The 9522-nt window shown below is 38.4% G+C and overlaps 1 pseudogene; it reads left to right on the top strand.

The window, feature by feature from the left end:
• Positions 1-1100: 1100 nt before the first annotated feature.
• Positions 1101-2916, top strand: LOC143388726 (KH domain-containing, RNA-binding, signal transduction-associated protein 1 pseudogene; annotated as a pseudogene).
• The last annotated feature ends 6606 nt before the right edge of the window (positions 2917-9522 follow it).

The raw sequence follows: 9522 nt of genomic DNA, 5'->3' as shown, positions 1-9522 counted from the left end.
ATTGCTGAGTCTGGCTTTGAACTCATTATCCTCCTGTCTCAGCTTTCCAAGCTGCTGGGATTATAGATATGAACCAGTGTGCCTCATGTGTTTTCTCTCTCTCTCTCTCTCTCTCTCTCTCTCTCTCTCCACACACACACACACACACACACACACACAGAGTTTGTGTTTATACTTGCTTATACATCTGGACAAATGTGTCTAAAAATGCAATTTCAGGGTGAGGGATGCAACCCAGTCATGAAGTACTTGCCTAGCACGCTCAAGGCCTGGGTTCAATCACCAGTAACCTTACCCAAAACAAAACAAAACAAAAAAAAATGGATTATCAGCATAGAGTAACATATGACAACTTTGAAGTATTTTTCTTTAAATCTGCAAATTCCAGGCCCTGAGAGGGCTACAACGTATCTTTACAAAAGAGTATGTTATAAGGTATCCTTAATTTTTCCCACACAAGAGTTGAGCCACATAGAAATATATATAAAGAGTGGTGCAGATAACTAGAGAAATGACTTAAAGCAAATAATCAATAGTTAAGAGAAAGAGGAAGTGGTTGAGTAGTTAATGGAATTATAAACAATTTATATTAACACATATAAATAAATGTCTTTCATATATTATTATAATATATTATTACATATCAATACATATTTAGATTACTTATATAATATTACATATAATATACAAAACTTTCTTACACTCTAAACTATATAATATGCTATTTACATATGTTATATGTGTATATATATTATACATAATATAATATAATATATTTATTGCAGTCACAGTATCTTTTCTATAGACAGACACGTACTTAGCCCACAACAGTATAAGGCACATCTCTAAACTTCTCTCAGTGAGACCTGGAAATTTCGTTGTTCTCTATTCTGAACCCCAGAACTCAGTAACTTATTTTATTCCTGATTGCTTCATAGGGACTGAGTACAAGAGTCCCTTACCAATTTTCCGGTGCTCTCTCGCTAGGTCTCGGGTCGGCTTCGGTGGCTGTCGTCCCTGCTCTCCCACCCCTGCCAACCGCCGCTCGGGTCTCTGCCGAGTCGCTTCCTTGCTCGCTCTCTCGCTCGCACATCCTCCCCATGCAGCGCCGGGACGATCCTGCCGCGCGCATGACCCGGTCCTCAGGCCGCAGCGGCTCTATGGACCCCTCAGTTGCCCACCCCTCGGTGCGTCAGACGCCGTCTCGGCAGCCTCCGCTGCCTCACCGGTCCCGGGGAGGCGGAGGGGGGCCCCGAGGGGGCGCCCGGGCCTCGCCAGCCACGCAGCCGCCACCGCTGCTGCCTCCCTGGGCCACAGGTCCCGACGCGACAGTGGGCGGCCGCGCCGACCCCACTGCTACCCCCGTCAGCCACGGCCTCGGTCAAGATGGAGCCAGAGAACAAGTACCTGCCCAAACTCATGGCTGAAAAGGACTCGCTCGACCCGTCCTTCACTCATGCCATGCAGCTTCTGATGGCAGAAATTGAGAAGATTCAGAAAGGGGATTCAAAAAAGGACGATGAGGAGAATTATTTGGACTTATTTTCTCATCAGAACATGAAGCTGAAAGAACGGGTGCTGATACCTGTCAGGCAGTACCCAAAGTTCAATTTTGTGGGGAAGATTCTTGGACCACAAGGGAATACAATCAAAAGACTGCAGGAAGAAACTGGTGCAAAGATCTCTGTATTGGGAAAGGGTTCAATGAGAGACAAAGCCAAGGAAGAAGAGCTTCGCAAAGGCGGAGACCCAAAGTATGCCCACTTAAATATGGATCTGCATGTCTTCATTGAAGTCTTTGGACCCCCATGTGAGGCTTATGCTCCCATGGCCCATGCCATGGAAGAAGTGAAGAAGTTTTTAGTACCAGATATGATGGATGATATCTGCCAGGAGCAATTTCTAGAGCTGTCTTACTTGAATGGAGTACCTGAGCCCTCTCGTGGACGTGGGGTGCCAGAGAGGCCGGGGAGCTGCACCTCCCCCTCCACCTGTTCCCAGGGGCCGTGGTGTTGGACCCCCTCAGGGAGCTTTGGTGCGTGGCACCCCAGTGAGAGGTGCCATCACCAGAGGTGCCACTGTGACCCGAGGGGTGCCACCTCCACCTACTGTGAGGGGTGCTCCAGTACCAAGAGCATGGACAGCAGGCATCCAGAGAATACCTTTGCCTCCACCCCCTGCACCAGAAACATATGAAGAATATGGATATGATGATACATATGCAGAACAGAGTTATGAAGGCTACGAAGGCTATTACAGCCAGAGCCAAGGGGACTCAGAATATTATGACTATGGACATGGGGAGGTTCAAGATTCTTATGAAGCTTATGGCCAAGATGACTGGAATGGGACCAGGCCATCACTGAAGGCCCCTCCAGCTAGGCCAGTGAAGGGAGCATACAGAGAGCACCCATATGGACGTTATTAAAATCAAACAGGAGGGGAAAAATATCAGTTATGAGCAAAGTTGTTACTGATTTCTTGTATCTCCCAGGATTCCTGTTGCTTTACCCACAACAGACAAGTAATTGTCTAAGTGTTTTTCTTCGTGGTCCCCTTCTTCTCCCCACCTTCCTCCATTCTTAACTCTGCATTTTGGCTTCTGTATGTAGTATTTTAAAATGAGTTAAAATAGATTTAGGAATATCGAATTAATTTTTTAAGTGTGTAGATGCTTTTTTCTTTGTTGTTTAAATATAAACAGAAGTGTACCTTTTATAATAAAAAAAAGAAGTTGAGTAAAAAAAAAAAAACACAAACCTGTTAGTTTCAAAAGTGACATTGCTTGCTTAAAGGTTCTGAAGTAAGGCTTGTTAACTTTCTCTTAGTTTTGATTTGAGGCATCCCGTAAAGTTGTAGTTGCAGAATCCCAAACTAGGCTACATTTCAAAATTCAGGGCTGTTTAAGATTTAAAATCACAAACGTTACCGGCAGTAGGTGCCACCACGCAAAAGTGAGCTTAGACGTCTCTAAAAATGTTTCCTTTAAAAACACATGGCGATTGAATCTTAAGTTAAATTTTAATATGAAAGATCTTCATGAATTAAATAGTTGATGCAATTATTAACGTTAATCGACTTAAAACAACAACAACAAAATTAGGTTTGTAAAATTGACTTTTTCATTATGTGGGTTTTGAAATCTAGCCCCAGGCATACAGTGTTGAGAGATACTTAGGGGGAAGTAAGTTTTGAAGAGATTGATTGGGGCAGAGAGGCTGGCCATCTAAATTTAATTTGATGTAGTGTTTTTTAGCCACAATCTTTCAGTAAAAGTACTAATAATTAAAGTTTCAGTATTCAGGAAGACAAAAAGTATTTTGTCCATTTGAGATTCTGCACTCCACATAAAGCTCACTTGGACATTGGGGCCAAAAGCTGAAGTTTTTCAGTAAGTTGACAGTTGTCAATATTGAACTGTTCCCAAGATAGTCAAGTATGTCTCAACACTAGCATAATATAAAAAGGGACATTGCAGCTGAATGAAAAAGGAATCAAAATCCACTTTGTACATAAGTTAAAGTCCTAATTGGATTTGTACTGTCCTCCCATTTTGTTCTCGGAAGATTAAATGCTACATGTGTAAGTCTGCCTAAATAGGTGGCTTAAACTTATGTCAAAATGTCTGCAGCAGTTTGTCAATAAAATTTAGTCCTTTTTTAATAAAAAAAAGAGTCCCTTATCAGCACTTATGTGGAAAGTAGGAAAGAACCATTGATATGGCTATTTTCATATTGCTAGTGCCAGTTCCATTTTTTAATTCTATTTTTAAGAAACTCTTTCTCTCACACTCATTCTTACTCACTTTTTTGAATACTGGAGGCTTCAAATTTTGAATTTCAATTCTTACCATTTAACATGGTATCTTGTTCAAACTATGAAAAAAAAATTGTGCCTCCATATTGTAATCTGTTAAATGGGGATAATATTTTCTGTATCAAGGATTCCCGGGTAAGTTAAACTCCTATCATAAGATCTAGTGCATAATAAGTATGCTAATAATTATTATTTATTTTAAGGTTACCACTGTTGACCTATATCATTATCACTGTAGCAATAATCATTAGGTAAACAGAACAAGTATTGCAAAAAGTACCTCTTCACCCTTCATCCCAGTACCTCTTACTTTTCCAACATATACTAAACGTTTATTATGTATCTGGTATTATTAGATTATACCATTAACTGTTATGTGTGTGTATATTTATATGTATGATACACATTGCTGCTGTTTAAATGCATCTATATATATATGTGTATATATATGTGTGTGTTTATATGTGTATATGCATATATATGTATATTTTAATTGACTGCTATTTATATTTCAACTTTTAAAAATATTGTATACAGCCCCAAGAATTACCTGTGATTAATTTCTGCCAGGTAGAGTGCATTTCAAGACTTTGAACATGTGTTAAAATTATTGATTTTTGAAGAACTATCCATTAAAGACTTTCTGAACTGTGACAATGGATATTGACAGTGCTTGTCAGACTAAACCACTATTGATTGGCTCACATCATGTGTATAGCAAAACCAATTTCTTTCAAGTGCTTCTTCCTAACTGAAATACATTATTGCTGCCTTCCTCTCTGTTTATTATAACACCCCAGCTCATCATATGTAACAAATCCAGCAAAAGGGTTTCACAATGAACACAGCAACAAACAGCGACATGGAAAGAAGTGAAGGTACTTAGCAACCCAAATGCTCTTGTCCTGCCAGTTACTATGCCTTTTGAAAATATTGATTCCTTGCAGAATCTTTGTTTTTATTTTGCAATCCTTGTGAATAGGGAAAGATCATGGACTAACAGAGCTTTGCTATTATTTAATGACCTCGTGACTGCCATGGATTCTAGTCCTCAAAGAAACTATTTTAAGTATTGTGTAAATGTTTAAGTTGTGGGAAAGAAAGTATCTATGATTGGGTCAGTGCTCTCCTGTCCATAAACATACATAACCCTAAACACACACACACACACACACACACACACACACACACACACACACAAAGGGATAAACGTATGCATCTTCTCCCAAATCTTAGAAATATTTCCCCACTGAGAGACTTGGGACAACTTTGGGCATATGCTACATATTGTACAGAATTTTTTATATAAATTTGAATTCACATTGTGCTTTTCTTCCCAAGAGGGTACATTCCTTCCTGAAAAAATACTCTTACATAACAAAAAGCAGTTTTTACTGTGAGGGGTAAATGGGAAACATTCCAGATTTATTTTGTTTCCTTAAAAATAGTGTCATTAAACCAAAACCATAAACATTCCTTCCACAGGTACTGACTGATCATCCTTCATGCTTCTACAATGTGACAGGAGTTTCCCAAAGCCAAAAGAACCTTCGGTCCTAGTTTTTACCCTTTTAGAAACTCACAGTTTACTGTGTATAAATTTCTCCATATTTCTAAAATTGTCATTACACTAAAAAAAAAATGATCCTTATAACTCACCTGACCCCTCTGTGCTGTACGGAGGATAAACTTGTGACTAACTCTACAAACACTTTAATTCTATCTGGTATGGTGTTGCCCATTTTTAGCCCAGTTTGAACATTCTTGGAAACTAAAGAAAGAAAAGAAAGATAGCAAATTCTAATTCAGCAAAATATATAATCTTTCAAAGCCCCTTCTTAAAAACAAGTCCCAAGTTTACTTAAACATTGTGGATGAGAATTTCCTTGAGGTAGAATTCCTTTGAGTCTCATCTCCTGTTCCATGCCATGGCCCAGGAGAATGGTGATGTTCAGCACCCTGGTCTGCGTCCTTCCACAGGCTTCACCCTATGGTTGTGGCCTTCTCAACCCCACATTCTCTAGCTCTGAGACAGGCGCCTGGCTTTTGGCCAGTTCTCTTGGCACCCTCTGCCTGGCTCATTATGTCCTGAGGAAGGGCTGCTTGTCAGAGTTGTAGCCTCCCTTGCCTTTTTCAGGACATCAGAGATCAGGAAATGTCAGGCCAAAGTCAGTTAGTCTTTCAGAAAATAGTTTTCTTGGGAAAGAACCCTCTTATTAGAAGCATCATTTTGACATAAGCTTTAAGCTATTTGCCTCAAAATATGTGTGAGAAGCACTGATGCCCTCCCCCATAATTTGAAAATGCAAAGGATTTTCTGAGAAGATCTGAGGAGGCAGTGTGTAGTCTATGGCTAAGTGATCAGGGATAATGGGGTGGTTTGTCCTCACAAATGCTGACAGACAGCTGCAGCTTGCAGCTGGCAAGGAGCTTATGCTTGCTAAACAAAGATCTAGCTGCAGCCCAGTGAATACTTGGCTCTATTGCAATGATCATAATTCATAACATACATTTCTAAAGGAGAGAAAAAAATTAAGAACGGACCCAGAAAACCTCTCATCAGTTTGACATTCAGTGTCGTCTGGATATAGGTTGTTTTATTTGTTGTCTAATTTGAAATCCCTCAGGGGTCCTTCATGGACATGGGGGTCGCCATGTCTGTGACAAATGAAAACTGCTTTCTGCTTTCTAGCCACCCTCTCAGATTAAATTTTCCCTCTATTTAAAAATCATGATGGAAGATTTACTTACTGCCAAAAACCTAAGTGTTATCCCAAATATTCTATTTATTTTCCTAAATGAGTTAATTGTAATCAAATTGTCAAGTTTTTTTTTTCTTTTTTCTTGTTTTTGACCATCAGATAACCCCATCCTTGGGTACAATTCAGCTCATGTTGGAATCTCAGAAACATGAAATTTTAAATTAGAAAAAAACTGAAGATAACATAGTATAAATGCTCCTAGTTTTTGAGACGAAGTAAAATACATTCAAATTATTTAGTTTACTTGCTCAAGGCTACATGTTTAGCAAAAACTGAGTAAGGACTCAATTCAAATTTTGTAACCACCATTTCTGTTCTTTTCTCAGCACCTTCTTATTTGTCCTTAATCCCAGATCTACTTTATTAGAAAAACTGTTCTTAAATCCAAAAGAATGTTCCAGATGAGCCAGTTCTGTTGCTTAAGGTGCCCACAACTGGCCCAATTCTTCTAGTAACAAGGAACTTTCCATTTGAATCTTAATGCAATAATTGCCAACAATTAATTCTGTTTTATTCTACATATTTATAATTAGGGGATTTTGAGCTGTAATATGGAAATATATTTAAATTTACATGCATAATAATATGAAAAATACATGCCCCAAGGGGGTAAATTACAGTAGCCTTCCTCTTGACATGTAGCAATGCTAAGTGTTTTGCTATGATCCTTTTCTCTAAATTTTGGTAACCTGAAATCTGTAATAGATTATTATTATTATTTGGGGTTTTGAGCCTTCCCATTCCCTGGGGGAAGAGAATTCTGTTGCTGAATGCCAGGACACCCCTCCAGATGCAGATGTCTCTGAGAAGAGTGCTTTGCTGGATATGATTTCCATGTGTTTCTGACTAAGCTAGGAGGAAACAGAGGATTGAACTATAGATGGGAACATGTACTTCACTGAGTTCCAACACCTCTGAAATTCAAACTTTTGGACTATCAAACAGGCAGTGGTGTTGGTGTTCTTCAAGCTTGTTTACTCTTGACAAAATGGAACTTCTGGTCTTGAAGGGGAAAAAAAGTCTTTGGGTTTTAAAGGCCTCCAAAAGCTTCTTGAGACATTAAGTACCTCTTATATAAAATACACAGTAATGATTTAAGACCTGAGCAATTGGAAATGCACGGATTAAATGACCTTTAAAATACACATAGGTTTCAAATCGAAAGAAAAATGCACTTAGCAAAACAGCATTTGGAATTTATTTCTTAAATATGGTTGGAAACATTAAGCAAACTCAAAATGAGGTGGCACATGCATCCTCATTTTGACTTAAAGATCTACTTTAAATAACACAACAGATGTAGTCATCAGCATTTATTCCAGCAGGGACATTGTGAATGGTGAGAAAGACACAGTAAGACTTGGGTAATAATAAGAACTACTGTCATTGTTATCCCTTAATCCTTCATACTGTCAAAGCAGAACCAAGAGTACAAGAGAAATATTCTGGCAGGATCTGACTACCCCCCCCCCATTTTTGTCTCAATTCAGTTAGGATATGTCCACCAGGAAATATTTCCTTAAATTAGTCATTAGTGTAGCTCTTTTTATTCAATGGCAGGCAGGGAAAATAAAAAGCCACCTGTGGACTGTAGTCTAAAAACACCCTTGACAACACAAACAGGTGCTGGCTTATGTAATGGCTAAGGAAAGCAGAGGGGGACAGAGTCGTGAATCATGGGTGGGCCCTTGCAGAAGAAAATTGAGCTTAATTGCTGCATTGTGAGGGAATGGCCAACTAAGAATCATCAGGGTCACATGACACTTTGGCAAAAATATTTCTTTTGCCAGTTTTGTGGCACATAAAATAAATTACTGTTGCAACACACATTCAGTTGAGGCTGAAGGTGGGGCGAGGCAGATCTTCATGTTGTTAAGTTAAAGAATGCTCCCTAGACACCCATCAAGTCTGAAACATAGATGGTGATTAGCAAAAAACAAAAAAAGTTTTAATAATTGAGTAATGCCTGTGCAAGCTGTGTTAAGAGATCTGATTTTGAATTCCAGTTCTACCACTTAGAGACTGTATGATTTAACTTTCCTGGATCCCAATTTATCATTCGCATAACAGGGATAAAAATATCTTGAAGCAACATTGTAAAAATTAAAAACTATGTTGTATAAAGTCTCAATGCTTTATACGTACATGAGTAGATTACTGCTTTCATCTCCTTCCTTCCCTATGTCCTCCTTTCGTCATGTTCACGTTCATTATCATAATTTACTGCCTGCACTAGACTCTATATTCAGTGAGTTAAATAGGAATGGTCTTTGGGCTTTGAGAGCTAACAATTAACATCATGATACTGATGTGTCTAAACAGAAAGAGAATATGGATAATTTAAGAAACTCTGAATTAGTATATAAAATTAAATTAAACTTATATTAATAATAGCTGTCAGTGGTGTTGGTTGGTGTTCTTCAATGTTCGTATTGCATAGGAGGCCTAGGAACAACTTGTTGGGACACAGAATCTTTTCTCATGCTTTTGATGCATTGTGTAGCTAAATATCCAACTGCCTGAATGTATGTTAATTGCAATTTTGATGTGTATACATGTAAAAGTACACATGAATGGATGGTCTGTTACTACTACCACTTAAGCAAAAAATAAAAATTTTAAAATATAAACCTTTTATTTTATATAATTTAAGGCTTAAACCCTGAGTATACACAAACTGAAATGGCAAGAAGTTTGCTTTGATTAATATGGCAGCAATGTTACCTTAAATAATGATAAGTGTTATCAGAGTTGTATCAAAAGTATATCCCATGCCACGTATCCTTAGGACACACAAATATGTACTTTAATAATCACAGTCAAAACATCTTTTACATATTAAATTTTAAAGAAGGTCCCTAACACTTCATTAATTTCAGATGGAGTGGTAGTTTTGGGGAGAAGCTAAATTTGAGGAGTTGAATTATAAGTGTAGTGAGAGGTT

The sequence above is a fragment of the Callospermophilus lateralis genome, unplaced genomic scaffold (assembly GCF_048772815.1).
Source record: "Callospermophilus lateralis isolate mCalLat2 unplaced genomic scaffold, mCalLat2.hap1 Scaffold_66, whole genome shotgun sequence".
Classification (NCBI taxonomy): domain Eukaryota; kingdom Metazoa; phylum Chordata; class Mammalia; order Rodentia; family Sciuridae; genus Callospermophilus; species Callospermophilus lateralis.
This window is presented reverse-complemented; position numbering and strand designations above follow the sequence as displayed.